The sequence below is a fragment of the Rhagoletis zephyria genome, unplaced genomic scaffold (assembly GCF_001687245.7).
Source record: "Rhagoletis zephyria isolate East Lansing unplaced genomic scaffold, Rhagoletis_zephyria_1.1 Rzeph_scaffold_00378, whole genome shotgun sequence".
In the NCBI taxonomy this organism is placed as follows: Eukaryota; Metazoa; Arthropoda; class Insecta; order Diptera; family Tephritidae; genus Rhagoletis; species Rhagoletis zephyria.
Genome location: NW_016157462.1, coordinates 9,856 through 21,695, shown reverse-complemented (window position 1 = coordinate 21,695; position 11,840 = coordinate 9,856).

Sequence of the window (11,840 nt, the reverse complement as noted above, 5' to 3'; positions counted from 1 at the left end):
CCAAATCTTATCGCAGTGCGATCAGTGCAAATCAAAGCAAATATGAAAAAATGCGATAAATGGATGAGATATCCCTACTTTATATCGTATACCTTCTGCGATGAACGGTATGCGAGCGCCCATAGCAGGTATAGACGTGCAGTAAGGAAAAAAGTACTTAAGGATGTGATGAAATAAAGCAAATCAAAATTAAAAGTTGCAAAAGTGATTTTCATTTATCAAATACTGCTAAATATTAAGTGGAAGAAGAGAAAATAAAGAACAAGTCAGAAGATGAATAATCTTATACATCAGCTCCAGTGTAAGTACATATGTAGTTTAAAACTTTTAATACTAATATAATAACATAAAAAAACAAAGGGATCAAAATATTTTGTCTTAAGTTTTACCAAAAGCAAGTGGGCAGTGTGTTTTTAAACTAAAATGTTGGTCAAAATACTGTCTTGCGCAAAAGTTTAAGACCACTAGAGTTGAGGTTAAAAAATTGTTATTGTGTATTTTTAACCATTTTTTACCTACATATACCGCTAAAAAAAGTTCAAACTTCAAAAAATAATGCGAAGTAACGGTGCAGATCAGATGACCTTAAGAAAATGCCTTCTCGTATTATATGTCTGTATATGTACATTTGTACATAGTTAGATACATATTACTTTTCGAATTAGTGGTAACCCTAACCAATAACATTTTCTAACTAAAGATGACTGGACACTAGCGTGGGCCGAAAATCCGCTTTTTTAGAATTTTGATTGGTAATAAGTAGCAAAAATATGGCTCATTATGCTCTAAAAACACAGATTGTGTAAAAGATGACGATTTTTGGTCAATATATTAGGCTCGCCCAAGGCCATCAAAGTTCAATGTGCTCAAAAAGTAAAAATTAATAAATACATTAATTAATTAATTTTTCTTTAATAAAATTGCAAGTATCTTCGAAAGTATTTGTCCTACATAATTTGGTATATCGATTTTTTTTGTAGCACTTGAACTTTGGTGGACTTGGGCGAGTCTAAGATATTGACCAAAACTGGTCATCTGTCACGCAGATTGTGTTTAGAGCATAATGAACCATATTTTTCCTATTACCAATCAAGATTCTAAAAAAGCGGATTTTCGGCCCACGCTACTGGACACTCATACTTTAATATTTCATTTAACTTGTGTATAAGTTAAACAAATTCGACTTTCAAAAAGGGCCACCTTTACCCTTTTTAAAAGTAACTTCAAACTAAATGTTTTTTTAATCTCTTTCGTTTGACATTTTGACACATATTACAATTAGTGATGAATTAAGTTGCATTTATTTTTTTAATAAGTGGCAACTCTCCTAAATACATACCCATCTTTTAATAATTTATTTAACTTATTAAAGATTACCAAGTTCAAAATAAAGATTCGTTAAAAGTGTGTAGTTTGATACCCATATTTCATATGTATAACTTGCGTATAAGTAAACACTATGCGAGAAAACTGACGGTTGTATGCGAGCGCCCATAGCAGATATAGACGTGCAGTTACCAATTATTCGGGTTACAATAGCAAACTGTTCGGATCCCGATCGCACGTGAAAAATTTGTCACCAAAAAAGTACTTAAGCAAAAGTGCCAAATATTTAGTACAACAACTGATAAGTGTTAACTTATGGCGTTTTCTTTCCTCGAAAAAAATGTCACCTTCTTCTATGGCAACATTATCAGAGTGTAACATTTTAAAGACAGAGCACGCAATATGCATGTGAAGATGCTGAGAAAAGAACCCAAAAACTTGACAGCCCTGGCGCAGGGCAGAATAAATGCAACTTTTTTTGAGAAAAGAAAACGCTATTATATTACACGAAGGGCGAATTAACGCATTCGTTAACCACACAAGACCCAGGCTTGTTTTGGTTTGCTTGTTGAATCAGAAATATTAATTCGCAAATTGGGAAACATTTTGTGTTTTACTTTATACTTTTTTGGGAATATTTGTGACATGGATTCCCGATGAAGCCGAATATTTACATAACAAGTTTTTAATTGTAGTTTAAATATTGGGTATAAGTAAATTATTGTATTGCTTATGTTTGCTATATAAATTACAAAATTCCTAAATAATGTCGGAATTAGAGATAATTCTTACCATTTAATAATTTTGTATACCATTTGTAGGAAAATAGTGTCCTTGAAAAGTGGAATTTCTGATTTCAAATACTTGCATATTGTTGCAGCGTTGTAGATTTGCATTTTGTTTATTATTACGAAGGGCTTTTATTTTCGCCTAACAAATGTTATTAAACTATAAAAAAAATATATAAATAGGAGGCAACCCTCGATATATATATATTCTATTGGAAAGCTATTTCAGTGCACTTTCATTTGATACCAATTTGTCTAATTTGGATAAGCGTTTTGTTTATTATTACGAAAGGACTTTTATTTTGACCTAACAAATTCTGTAATAATAAAAATATATATATGCAAACAGGTAACAACGTTCGGTTTATATATTTCTGTTTGAAAGCTATTTCAGTTGTCTTTCATTTGATACTAAATTTGTTTGATTTTGATAAGCGGTTTGTTTATTATTACGAAAGGACTTTTATTTCAGACTTAAAAAATATTTGGCCAAGTTTAACTTTTATTGCTAGGTTTAAAAAATAAAAGTCCGGATTTTTAAGTTATTATTGGACTTTTTCCCAAAAACGAATCCATGATTCTTGTCCAGGAGGGTCCTGGGATCAAGCAAGATTGATAACATTATTCTATCACAATATTTTGCTCCGGACTTTTATAACATCCAAAAAAAAATAACTGTTATTTTTGGTCCCTGGTTGATGGTGCTGGTGGTGAATGTCAAATCTGTAAACAAACAAAAATAGCAATTAATATTTATAAACATTTGAAAAATCACAATGTATAGCTTTAGAATGTGACTATGTCGCTGATATTTGCAATCTAAATGAAAAGACTAAATATAAACATGCTTTCATCATAAGCGAGAGTCTCATTGCTAAGGGAGATATTTTAATTTGCCTCCTGTAGCGCTTCAGTTATTTCACCGATCCTTAACATAGTAACTATAATATTAATTTGGAAAGGGGAATGCACTAAAACAGCTTATTATTGTCGTTGTTGTTGATGTAAAACCGAATGACGCGGGCTTCGTAATGCGGATACAACAACAACAACAGCAGGGGCTGGATTGCCCCTGAAGATGCTAAAAATGTTTTAGCGAAACGTTGGGCCAGAAAGTGGAATAATGTAGTTTTATTCGCACTAAAAACATAGATCAGACTAGCCTGGTAACATAATATTTAATAAATTACGAACTGATTGGACAATAAAACATATAGAACAACAACAACTATTCACTGATAAACACTTCCATTGATGCATATGACATGAAAACACTGCCCCAGTTTTGTATACCCGCAAAAGTGCGTCCAGTCACATTTTCAGTGTTTAAGGTCACATGAAAGCGGTATACCTTTAATAAAAATCCCATGGTATTTGCCATCGCCAATCGAAATTTCGCATCAAAGCTCAGGAAACTGCTTTTGGCCACCAGTTCATCTTCCACCAATAGAATTTATTGCCGAAAGAAGATTGGCTGCAGTTGATTATAACACAAGAATGATAGAGCACTTTACGAATGCACTGAAATGCCGGTCTGAAAATAAATACATATTAATTAATATGTTTTCTTAAAAATAAATGCAAATTTACCTAATTTTTCCACCGGCAGGCACGAATATGATGTTCAAAACAGAAACAATGACATCGAATTTCACACACATTGTTGCATTTAAGCGCAAACGAAAAGTTGAACAAATCTTTTAAATTATTGCATTTAGCGTTATTATTGGAAATGCAAGACTTGGCATGTATTTCACATTTCAAAGTTTTTTCTGAAACTTGAATGCAATTATGTGTGGAGAATGAGAGAAATCAGGTGATCTCAGCTGTTTTCAAATGTAAACAACAAGAGTGCGCTTTCCATACTTGTAAGCCTATACCATGATTCAATAATACAAGGTTGGATAAATATTGACATCTGTGTCAATCGACTCCCTTGTAAGATTACATTTGAGAAGGAAAGAGAAAGAGGGTAACTTTTTTATCCCCTGGTAGTTCTGAAATGCGTTTTTTGTATAAAAATTTAATTAAATATATACAGCAGATTCCACTGATCTACACAACAGACAACGAATTAACTTTTTTATGGTAAATTAAACATGCTATAAAGACATTAAATAAAAAAAATTAAAAAAAAAATTTTAATATACAACGCTTTTATAAATGGGCTTAAAATTAGAGAATTTTTTTGATAACTTTTGATTTTTAAATTTTAGCAAGTCATTATAAACCATTTATGAGATTGAAAACGAAAAACGTGGAGCGCATGCAATACAAAGCATTAGATTAAATTGACAATAATCAAACTACATAACATAGACCTAAAATTTCTGCAGGGAAAGTACAAATTTGATATCGATTTTAAGCGGTCGTTATTCATATACCCACATACATACATATATTACTTTTCATATCAATTCAAATCTATTACATGCGCTCCACGCTTTTCTTCTTCAATCTCATAAATTGTTTATAATGACTTTAGCTAAAATTTCAAAATCAAAAGTTATCAAAACAAATTCTATGGGACTGAGGAATATTATTTTCTAATTTTTAGTACATTTATAAAACCGTTGTATATAAAAGTTTTTTTCATTTTATTTATTTTCTACTTTTTAGCCTTGTCTGTATAAATTTTTGCAATAGATATTAAAATAATTCAACTTGCAGTGAAACGAGAGAACAGAAGACTATGCAAGCAAAATGTTGGGCTCCATCTGGGTAGCGCCCCATCCAAGCATTTACGAAAAATAAATGTATGCAATCGATTTGTCACTTATTTTCATCGTTTGGTCATTTAGCCCAATCACTTTAGATTTTTCAACGAAAAAATTCCGGTAAGAAATTTTTTGACGCAGTTAGGTGTCTCCTGTTTAGGTGAACACAAAATGAAAAATTTTCCCCCAATTGCCATTTTGGATTTAGGGTTTTTTACGATTTGCGCGCGAATTTTGCATTAGATTTTTTCAACGAAAAAATTCCTGGAAGAAATTTTTTAACGCAGTTTGGTGTCTCCTGTTTAGGTGAATACAAAATGAAAATTTTCCCCCCAATTGCGATATGGGAAATGTCCACCATCTTGGATTTTGTGTTTTTTACGATTTGCGCGCGAATTTTGCATTAGATTTTTTCAACGAAAAAATTCCTGAAAGAAATTTTTTGACGCAGTTTGGTGTCTCCTATTTAGGTGAACACAAAATAAAAATTTTTCCCCCGATTGCGATATGGGAAATGTCTGCCATCTTAAATTTTGTGTTTTTTGCGTTTTGCGCACGAATTTTGCACTCGATTTTTTCAACGAAAAAATTCCGGGAAGAAATTTTTTAACGCAGTTTGGTGTCTCCTGTTTAGGTGAATACAAAATGAAAATTTTCCCCCTAATTGCAATATGGGAAATGTCGCCATCTTGGATTTTGTGTTTTTTACGATTTGCGCGCGAATTTTGCATTCGATTTTTTCAACTAAAAAATTCCAGGAAGAAATTTTTTAACGCAGTTAGGTGTCTCCTGTTTAGGTGAACACAAAATGAAATTTTTTCCCCCAATTGCGATATGGGAAGTGTCCGCCATCTTGGATTTTATGTTTTTTACGATTTGCGCGCTAATTTCGCATTTCTCGCGAAAAAAGGTGGAGAACAAATTTGTAGAGAATTCGATTCCCTACAATTTTCATGTGCCTATCATTTTTTTAAACAATTATTTATTGCTAATGGCGCGGTTTTGCCGAAATTTTCTATTTGAAATAAGTGGCACATTTAAATGGCAAAGTTGTAGAGGACAAAATTTCCAATATACGCATTATTTATATACTCGCGTTTGACGTGTAGATCTCGACCAACAACGCGCTCAATACAGCGGCAGGAGAAAGCTACTCAAAACTTTTTTCACAGTATCTCGGAGTTCGTTTTTTTTGGCGCGTATTTTCAACTGTGGGTTCACCAATAGGCCAAGCCCATGAATAACTATTTTCAGTCAGTTGAAACTGTAATTAGCAAATAATTTTCGTCCTTTTCTCTGATTCTAAAGAGTTTTATTGTGGCGAAAATAACTATGTGTGGATTAGGACTACTGGTGAAACCACATAAAAATAAAACGCGCCAATAACTTTACCTCTGAGGTGGTGTGGAAAAAAGTTTTGTGTAGCTGCTCCCTTTCCGCTGCATTGAGCGCGTTGTTGGTCGAGATATACACGTCGTACGTAAACATATAAATAATGCGTTTATTGGAAATTTTGTCCTCTAAAACTTTGCCATTTAAATGTCCCACTTATTTTTAATAGAAATTGCTAAAAATTCGAAAAAACTGCACCACTTGCCTAATTTTGGGCATTTTTTGCATATTATCAGCAACAAATAGTTGTTTAAAAAAAATTGAAAGGCAAATGAAAATTGTAGGGAATCGAATTCTCAACAAATTTGTTTACCTTTTTTCGCGAGAAATGCAAAATTCGCGCGCAAATCGTAAATAACATAAAATCCAAGACAGCGGACACTTCCCATATCGCAATTGGGGGAAACATTTTCATTTTGTGTTCACCTAAACAGGAGACACCTAACTGCGTCAAAATATTTCTTCCCGCAATTTTTTTTTAATCTTACGTCGATTTTGGTCTAAAGTGATCGGGCTACATTAGCGGGTTTTTCTTAATTGAATTTTCAAAATAGGGGTTGAAAATTGTATGTGCAAGCACCCCATCCAAGCATTTACGAGAAAAGATATATGCAATCTATTGGTCAGGATTGATCACTTATTTTCATCTTTTGGTCATTAGCTGTTTTTTTAATTGAATTTTCAAAATAGGGGTTGAAAATTGTATGTGCTAGCACGCCATCCAAGCATTTACGAGAAAAAAATATATGCAAGGGGCCGTCGATTTGTTAGGATCGATTTTGTTGACGATATTTTTATCGATTGTGCTATTGATATTTTTATTGATTTTGTTATCGATATCATTTATCAATTTTGTTATCGATATTATTTATTCATTTTCTAATCGATATTTTTATAGATTTTAGTATCGATTATTTATCGCTTTTGTTATCGATATTTTTATCGATTTTACTATCGATATTTTTATCAATTTAGTTATCGATATTTTTATAGATTTTGTTATCGGTATTTTTAAATTTTGAGTTGCGACTCTTTTGAAGACGGTGTGCGATATGAAGAAACACACAAATAGTAAAGATGCAATTGATATAATGTATATAAATTAATCTTTTAAAAATTATTATATTTGTTACATTTAAAAATTACATGTTCAATATCTTAAATTCACTAAAAGAGAATAACAGGAAAAAGTAAAGGAACGCAAAAACCCATATTTTTAGTCCAAAGAATGGCAAAAGCAAACTCCAAACCACTCGTGGTATTTAATATTAAAACTTCACAACCGTTAAACTACTTTCGATTGAAATAATTCTTTTATTTAAATTTGTATTCTAATTAAATTTTATTGGAGCGCGTGCCCGATCAGTTGTAAGGCGAGATACGAATGAATATCATCGGCGCGTATTCATAGTCCAGCAACTAAGTCGAAACTAACAAAGTTGCAACTTAAATTTAAGTACCAACTTAAAATTTACCTCTATTCATAGTCGCATTTCAGACTTCTACTAAGTAGTTTCGACTTAGTTTACGATATAGCAAAACGAGTGTGAAAATGTATCGATTTTTCTTTACGATATTTTGGAAAAATTACATTTTTATTAAATAATGTCAAGTTTGATCATCCGTTTATGTAATTTTTATTTTCATTGCATGATTATGCAAAAGAATAAGGTATCATTTTCTTGTTAATTGTGTGAAATAGCCAGAACAACCGCAGTGATGTGAAGTCGATGTTTATCGAAAGCATGCTGTGAAACATACAAATAGTAGATATCTAAATGTTATGCACAAATTTACTTTAAAAGAACTAGCGTGAAACTGACTTATTATTTGAGAATTTATCTAAATTATTCCAATTATAAAATTGTGATGTAGCTTTATTCGAATTGTAATACGCATTTAATTTCATCTTCCGATTAAAATGGATCGATCTTTGTAAATTTTAATTGGAGATTATTCAATATTATCAAAATCACCCTCTACCAACTTAATTTTTACATATTTCGTCTGTTTTCCCTTAATTTGATAAAATACTTCTTCCTAGTTACGACTTAGTCGAAACTAAGGCGACTATGAATAGCTTTAGTTGTGACTTAGAATAGTTTCGACTTAGTTGAGTACTAAATATGACTATGAATATGCGCCATCGTTTTTACAAAACTGACGCCTAGCCCAAGTGGAAGAAAAATAACTGTTGAATGTTGGCCGTAGTACCAACATTATGGCAGTGCTGAATAGCGCTGCCATATCAATAGGGTTGCCATTACACTGTGTTTGCTTTCACCACACATTTTTGGTGAACTTTTTGTGACACTCTCCTTCTGAATACCCAAATCGTCTCAAGTCACAAAAATAGTCACTAATTGATAATCTCAAATTTAGTGATTTGAGATAAGACTAGGGTGGCCAGATGTTATAGTGACATAATCAGTACAGCTGGGCTCAAAAATCAGTACAAAGCCATAGAAATCAGCTCATTTTTAAGCGGATTTTTTACTATTAACAATATAACAACCAAATAGCAGCGCATTTATTTAACAAAAAATAAACAATAGACTTTTAAATACATATAGTATTATCAATGTAAAAATTCATTACTTTAAAACAAATCAAAGGTATTACATATGTATGTACAGATGTACTCACGAAAATAGTAGTAAATTGTATTGACAGGTTTTGAAAATTTTTTCTTTCCTTATTTAATTTAAATTTTTTATAAAAATATAGTTAATTCTATAACAAAAGACATCGTCGCTCGAATAAAGAAACAGTGTAAATGCCACATAGACTATTATTCGATAATTGCACCATTGGATAGACAATCCTTTAATCTATTAGAAAAATCTTTAGTTTTCTGAAATGTCTCTTTGGCTCACTAATTTATTCCCGAAATAAGAAATTGTATTTATATGGTTTGTANAAGAAACAGTGTAAATGCCACATAGACTATTATTCGATAATTGCACCATTGGATAGACAATCCTTTAATCTATTAGAAAAATCTTTAGTTTTCTGAAATGTCTCTTTGGCTCACTAATTTATTCCCGAAATACGAAATTGTATTTATATGGTTTGTAATGGTTTATAAAAACTTCCAGTTCGTTTTTCTCAAAACTATACTTTTCAGGTTACACTATTTCATTATTCCAGCGACGACATGTGAGTTGAAGTCTCAAACTTTCTAGAAACTTTATAAAAATTGAGAATATTAAAAACAAATTGTAGCCCATTCAGTTTTAGTAGAAGACGAGCTCGAGTCGGAGTCTGTTTGCATATTTTAAGCTACAGATTTAAAACATATTTAGTTGGTGTGCTTATTAAATACAACATTCACATTGAAATGTTGACTAAAAGGTATATTACCGAATTATCGCTAAACGAATTTTCGAGTACGAATAAAATTTAATAGTGTTAAATGTGTATGGGAAAAAAATTACAGGTGGTCGAACATCAAAAATCAAAGTAAAGCTACATATATCATATCCAAGAGTCGGTAGTTTGCACCTTTTCCAAATTTTTAGAACTTACATTGCACCGTAGCAGTAGTCGTCTTAAGTTTGAAATACTGACAGCCGATTTCTCGTTGGGTGTTTAATTATAATCAAAAGATTATCTCTTATTGTCATCTTCTCAGTGTACTTAATTTATGATTAACTCACCACCACCTTTCATAAGATTTATTAATGGCGAAACCAGCTTTTCCTCTAAATCCTGTAAAACCTGCAAATCGTGATTGCAAATCGGGTTGGGTTGAATCTAAACAGTTTGTTATTTTGCGAAATCCTAGGAAACGAAACAACTGCAAGCTGACACCTTTTTAATAATGGTTTAAATTTAATTAATGCTTTCAATCTGCTCACACGAATAAGTTGTCAAAAACCATTGTTTTGAACACGTAAACCTCAAGTAAATGTCAATTACACCAATTTACAATAGTATTTATTAAATGTAAAAATCAGTACAAAATCAGTACAAACTCACAAAATCAGTACAATAGAAAAAAATCAGCGCATGTACCATGAACCAACGACTACAGATCACCTAATCAGCCATCGTTGTATTTGTAATCGATTTTCAGAAAAAAGTTTTCGTAGCGTTTTTGACGTTTTTCGGTTTTGTTTACACCGTCTTCTACCTCTTCGTAGTGATTTTTTAGCGATTGAATGTGTTTTATGCAGCGATTTTAATTATACATTTTGGTTTATTACATATTTATGATATAAAATAAAGTGCTGTGTGATCGGAACAAGTTTGTGCGTATGTTTGGTTTGCCAAAAGGCGTAAATTTGCGTGAAAAGTGGGTGCACGTTTGTGGCCAGAACGTTGGCATTGAAAAATCGACCCGTGGTAATGATATGCGATTGTAAAACATTTTCAATCATGAAAACCATATTTTATGAACTTTTTTTGCAAATTATCATCAAGTTTCTCTTTGTATATTTTATAATAAATACCAATTTAATCGCACTCAATCACCGCGCCTTTTTCGTTTTCTTTGTTTGTTTTCATTCTTAGGCAGATGTCAAAAACACTCAGAAATATACTTTTTTCTTGCTTCTTTGATTAGGTGATCTTGTATTTTTGGTTCATGCGCATGTACCGATTAAATCAGCGCATCTGGCCACCCTACCTTACTCGCACTTTCAGCCATTTTGATGACATATTGTGAAAAGTGAAGTGAGAAATTATTAGTTTTCGAAATTAATTAATTAATAAAAAAATCCATTAGTTCGGATTAAAAAAAGCAAGTGACTCTATTACTACGTGCGTGTTCAAAGCGAGAATTTGTTATTAACAACAACACACTCGGAATATACCTATTCAAGGGGTCAACCTGGCGTGTAAATCCTTGGTGCCGGCGAACCCAAAAAAAGTAAGAAAACCCTTAAAAGTATTTAAGTGCATGTGCGTTAAATAACTTGTATTTATAATAGTATAATTGAATATTGCACTTTTCATAAAGAAATATAGTGTTGTAAGTGCAAATTTAGCTTGGCTTACTTTACGTCGACTTTGTCCAAACGCGTGCACCAAATTGCACTATTCTTACTAATAAATTAAGTCAACCGATCAGATTTTGTTTAAAAGTGGTTTCACAACAAATTCTATCAGTTCAAATATATTAGTTTGTAGGTTAATACTAAAAACTTATGTGCTGTGTTTTGGCAATATTTTAGGAGTGCCCTAGGGTCTTATGGCGGGCCTAGAAGGTTCAGGATGGTTTATAAATAACTTGAATAATATTATTTATAAAGTAAAAATAGCGATAGTTTATCTTGTATATTACTTCCAATAAAAATTCATAATAGTTTCCCCAAAATAGGCAAGGTTCAGCCAACTAAAAATTAACAACATGAGCAGTGACGAAGAAATTGAGAGTTTTTTCCTTAATATAATAACATTTGGGGTATTCACAACGGTGTCGTAAGTGTCGTATTGTTGTATGTCGTAAACTTTAAAGGCCAAAAAAAAGTATTAAGGGGGCTCGCAAAGTACCATCAAAGTCATATTATGAATTTTCGCGGTGTTAAAAAATAGATGGTCGTCGTTTCAAGTTTTCTAAACATTTATTAAAGCTTTTAAAGCTTACGACATACAACAATACGACACTTACGAC